The following is a 5992-nucleotide window of genomic DNA, read 5'->3' as shown; positions in this document are numbered from 1 at the left end:
TAAACTTATGTTCAGCCCAGTTAAAAAATGATGTTTCACCTGTATAAGGTTTAAAAGAATCTTTGGTGCTCTGAAAACTGAGAAGCATCCTGACATTATCCTTCTCATCAGTTATTTAGCAACAATCTCAGCTGTTCTGGGATGCTTATTTCCAGAGCATTCTGGCCCATAATAGTAACCTTTCGCCTACACTATGTAATATATTAAGGAAAGATAAATTGTAGGTCTAAGGGCTGTTTGGGAGCAGGATGTCCCAGTCTACCAGCACTGTTTACTAATTGGATTTAAGATTTATACTTGGTTTTGGTGCAGCCAGGCAAGTTTGACAATTAAGTGGTCCTGAAATCTGGAAGTCGGTTTTGCTTCTCTTTTCCTGGCTCTCGAGAGCTTCCTCCCCTCCCCAGGTTGGGTGGGAGTGTACAGACAGAAGTCTCAGATGAGCACTCAGCTGATGGACACACTGCTCATCATCTTTGTCTTCTTGTGCCTCTTATTCTCAAGTTTCCCCAGTGGCTCAGCAGTAAAGAATCCGCCTGCAATGCAGGAGCCGCAGGAGACATGGGTTCTATCCCTGGGTCAGGAAGATCCCTTGGAGGAGGCTTGGCAAGCCACTCCAGTATGCTTGCCTGGAGAACCCTATAGACAGAGGAGCCTGGCTGGCTACAGTCTATAAGGTCATGAAGAACTGGTCATGACTGAAGTGACTTAGCACCCACACACACCGCACACACCAGAGTAACCTGGGTTCTGGTTTACAGGACAGACAAGTACAAGAGACTGAGGGTGGAAATGGAAAAATGGGGTAAAAAATTAAAAAGAAGAAGAAAACAGTAAGAATCAGCTGGCTGACCAACAAAGCCTAGAAAGTAGGCAAGAAGAGAAACTGAAGAATAACAACAGATGTGCTGTGCTTTGCTTAGTTGCTCAGTAGTGTCTGATTCTTGGTGACCCCATGGACTGCAGCCTGCCAGGCTCCTCTGTCCATGGGAATTCTCCAGGCAAGAATACTGGAGTGGGTTGCCATGCCTTCCACCAGGGGATCGTCCCAACCCAGGCATTGAACCCAGATTTCCCACAAAGATGGCTTGAATGAAGTCCTTGTTTGCAATTGGCGTTTGTTTTATTGCTCAAGTGGGAATGTTCAACTCCATATTTGATGGTAGAATGGTGACAAGGGTCTCCCTTCACTCTGCTTTCCTTCATCTGAGGACTACCTCAAGGGAGTCTGTTGGAGGCTGACACCATAGACTGTTCCTCCATCTTCCAGTGCATTCTCTGTACCGTGTCATTGGACAAAACGTCCAGAAAATCTCGGCCTTGCCCTTTCACAAGCTGCCACCAAGCAGGCAGGTGGATTTCTTGGCTCTCGGCCTCCTTCTGGCAAGTTCTTTAGAAATCTAGAAGAACCCTATAATTCCCATTCTTTTTAGACATTCAAATCAGACTGGCAACTATTTTATAGCAAGAATCATAGGCAGCCTTAGCAAATAGGCCGCTTTCTAGTTTTGAGTTATTTCTAGATGCTTTGGATATGATTCCAATGAGGATGGCATCCAACAAACAAGACAATGCTTTTAGTTACAGATGATTTTTTTAAAACTAGTGTGTTGATTGGATAAATTCAGGTAATGTTTGTGTAATGAGAAACACAATCTTGTTTTGCTCATATAAATAATTCCTGTGGGAATGACTCTCGAGTACGCACTGTGTGCTATGCATCACGGAAGTTGACTCTCCATGAGCATTTAAAAATCTAGAAGAAAACCGAAGCTTCTGTAACTTTTAATTGGAACTGTTTATTGTGGTTTTTTTCAAGCCAAATATATGACCTGCATTCAATAAAGAGGCCAAAATCTTAGCTATTTCATCTACAAGAAGAAATCTGTTTTGTTTTGATATATTTCTAGGTACATATTTTTAGTTATCTGAGCATAAGGGTGAACAGTGGCCACAAAGGAGTAATGTTTTAACCATTATTGTTTTAACTATTATTTTATTATATTAAATCATAATGTTTTAACTATTATTTTACCAAGCATGCATGCTAAGTCACTTCAGTTGTCTTCAACTCTTTGCAACCCTATGGACTGTAGCCCTCCAGGCTCTTCTGTCCATGGGATTCTCCAGGCAAGAATACTGGAGTGGATTGCCATGCCATTTTCCAGGGGATCTTCCAGACCCAGGAACTGAACCTGTGTCTCTTATGTCTCCTGCATTGGCAAGCAGGTTCTTTACCACTAGCACCACCTAGGAAGCCCATTATTTTTACCATACCTGCTCAGATTGTAGAGTTGTCCTATTATAGGAATTGGGAAGCATGAGGGGAAAAGGATGACTCATATGAGTATTAAAGATGAGAGTCCTCAGCAGTTCCCTTCATACCCCAGTACAATCTATTGGATTCTCAGGAAAGCATTCTTAGTCCTCCATGGAAGCATTTCATAGTTATATGTGGTTAATCTTGGGCTTCCTTTTCGTTACAATGGCCTTCAGTTCCTACCATGTTTCTTGTAGGTGCCATTCTTATACCATGATCTTCCTCTCCTTTCTGAGAGCGTTTGTTAGGGCTTTATATTTAAGTTTCAGTTCAGTTCAGTTCAGTCGCTCAGTCGTGTCCGACTCTTTGCAATCCCATGAATTGCAGCACGCCAGGCCTCCCTGTCCATCACCAACTCCCAGAGTTCACCCAGACTCATGTCCATCGAGTCCATGATGCCATTCAGCCATCTCTCATCCTCTGTCGTCCCCTTCTCCTCCTGCCCCCAATCCGTCCCAGCATCAGAGTCTTTTCCAATGAGTCAACTTATATTTAAGTTTACTCATTAAAAAACAAAACAAAACAAAGCAAAAAATGGGCATGAGGGCGTCCCTGGGTGGCTCAGTGGTAAAGAATCTGCCTGCCAATGCAAAAGACAGGGGTTCCATCCCTGGTCTGGGAAGATCCCACATGCCACAGGGCAAGTAAGCCCAGCACAACAACTATTGAGCCTGCCCTCTAGAGCCCTCTGGCCACAACTACTGAAGTCTGGGCACCTAAAGCCAGTCCTCCATGATAAGAGAAGCCACCGCAACAAGTGGCCCATGCACTGCACGGAAGAGTAGCCCTCGCTAGTCCCAGCTAGAGGAAAGCTCTCACAGCAATGAAGACCCAGCACAGCCTAAAAAAAAAAAAAAAAAAAAAAAAGAATGGGCATGAACTATCAGGGAGAAGCAAAGAAAGAAAGGCAAAGGAAGCATAAATCCAAAGAAACAGAGATATGATATTGATTATAAATTTCAGTCAATAGAGAGCTATTTAAATAAATTACAATAACTCGTGCAACTAAATTACTATATAGTCTTCAAAAATAAGAATAACATTTTTTTTTAGTTTTTTTAAAAGTTTATTTATTTTTCATTGAAGGATAATTGCTTGACAATATTGTGCTGGTTTCCTCTCTAGATGCTAATAAAGAAAAATATCCACCACAGTACACATCTATACTGTTAGTCCTAGAAGAAAACATAAGTCTGTGTCCAACACATGTGTCTTTATGATCCAGACAATGAAGCAGAAACTGGATTTGAAGAAATATTGGTAGCAATTAAAAACAAAAAACAGATTAAAAACAGAAGATTGTTGAAAACATAAGGTCTTAAAAGCAGCCAAAGAATAAGACTATCTTCAAAGGAGTAACAATTTGGTGTATGACTTCCCAACAGAGATAATAGAAAGTAAAAGATGAAGGAGTTACATCTTTAAAGTGCTGAAAGAGATAAATAGTAACCAAAGATTTATAGCCAGAAAAATCTCCCTTCAAGAGATCAGATGCTCATTGCTGCCGCAGCCAAGTCGCTTCAGTCGTGTCCGACTCTGTGCGACCCCATAGACGGCAGTCCACCAGGCTCCCCCATCCCTGGGACTCTCCAGGCAAGAACACTGGAGTGGGTTGCCATTTCCTTCTCTAATGCATGAAAGTGAAAAGTGAAAGTGAAGTCACTCGGTTGTGCCTGACTCTTAGCGACCCCATGGACTGCAACCTACCAGGCTCCTCCGTCCATGGGATTTTCCAGGCAAGAGTACTGGAGTGGGTTTCCATTGCTTTCTCCAGATGCTCATTAATAACCCATTAAAAACTACTCAGAAATAGTAAAAATGTAACCAAGCTAATAGGGAGAAGGGAGGCAAAATAAGAAAAGCTATTCAATACAAAAGGAGTCAAGAAAGGAAAGAAAAGAGAATATAGGATAAGTGAAATAAATAGAAAAAAGTAGTGAGATAGAATAATAAAACTCAATGCATACCCACACTTAAATTAAATGTAAATGATCTAAATGTTTTAATTTTTTCAAAAATATATTTTTAGGATAGATTTAAAGATAGAGACTATACACTACTTACAACTAACACATGGAAAATATAAGGTTACATGTGTCCTCTCCCCAGTGAGCGCAACTTCCAATATTCATGCCCTTTTGTACTCTCCTCCCCTTGAATCTGGGATGAATTTGTGGCTTGCTTTGCACTAATAAAATATAAGTGCTGCTTTGTGACTTCCAAGTCTAAGTCAAAATAAGCTTTGTATCATGTACTTAATTTCTTAGAAAATATGCCTTGGGGAAAGATAGTCACCATGCAAGAAGTACAAATATTCTAAAATTACCATGCTTTGAGAAGTATAGATTGAAAGGAACTGTACCCAAGTGATACAGCCAAAAAGCCTCATCTGTACCTGGAAATAATTCATATAATGAGATCCTGGACTTCAGGAAGGAGCTTAATGCCACAGTAGAATGAGACTTCAGGGACCTTGATGGATAGATTCATGTGGAAGAGATAGAAACCATTGCAGGCCAGAGAGCAAATTGTGGTAACTAAGTTTTCAAAAATAGCCTTTAGTGAATCATACTCCCAGTATTTACACTCTTGTATAGTCTCATCCTCCTTGAATCTGAGTCAACCCTCTAACTCACTTTGAACAAACAGAATACAGCAGAGTGGTGCTACATGACTTCCATCAGTTCAGTTCAGTTCAGTTCAGTCACTCAGTTGTGTCTGACTCTTTGAGACCCCACGGACTGTAGCACTCCAGGCTTCCCTGTCCATCACCAACTCCCAGAACTTGCTCAAACTCATGTCCATTGAGTCGGTGATGCCATCCAACCATCTCATCCTACATTGTCCCCTTCTCCTCCTGCCTTCAGTCTTTCCCAGAATCAGGGTCTTTTCCAATGAGTTAGTTCTTTGCATCAAGTGGCCAAAGTATTGGAGCTTCAGCTTCAGCATCAGCCCTTCTAATGAATATTCAGGGTTGATTTCCTTTAGGATGGACTAACTGGATCTCCTTGCAGTCCAAGGGACTATCAAGAGTCTTCTCCAACACAACAGTTCAAAAGCATCAGTTCTTTAGCACTCAGCTTTCTTTATAGTCCAACTCTCACATCCATACATGACCACAGGAAAAACCATAGCTTTGACTAGCCAGATCTTTTTCAATAATTGAATGTCTCTGACTTCCATAGCTAGGACATAAAACATCTGTAGCTTCTTCCTTAGTCTCTTGGATCACGCCCCCTGGAGGAAGCCAGTCACCTAGAAAGAAATCCAACTACTCTGAGCTTGACGTGGTGTGAGAAATCCTGAGCTAGCCATAAACAGAGGTTCTGTGAAGAAAGGGTGATGATTGATCATCCCTTAGCTACTTCAACCATTCCAGCTGAGATGCCAGATAAGTGAGAAAAGAAGATATTTTGGCCATCCAGTCAAATCAAGTCCATACACAATTCCAGCATCAGCTGCCATATGACTGAAACTACATGAGGGACCCCCTTCCAAGTGAGAACTACTGAGCTGAGGCATATGAATCCACAGAACCATGAAAGATAATAATACATTGTTGTTTTAAGCCACTAAGGTTTGGGTATCATCAACAGATAACTGAAACAGGACTAAAGAGGCCGAAATAAAGCGAAGTAACATAAATATATTACACAAACACAAAGAAAGAGCAAT

General features: G+C 41.4%; 1 pseudogene; it reads left to right on the top strand.

Moving 5' to 3' along the window:
• On the top strand, positions 355–1430 carry LOC108636113 (annotated as a pseudogene).

Source organism: Capra hircus, chromosome 5, assembly GCF_001704415.2.
Source record: "Capra hircus breed San Clemente chromosome 5, ASM170441v1, whole genome shotgun sequence".
NCBI lineage: Eukaryota > Metazoa > Chordata > Mammalia > Artiodactyla > Bovidae > Capra > Capra hircus.
This window is presented reverse-complemented; position numbering and strand designations above follow the sequence as displayed.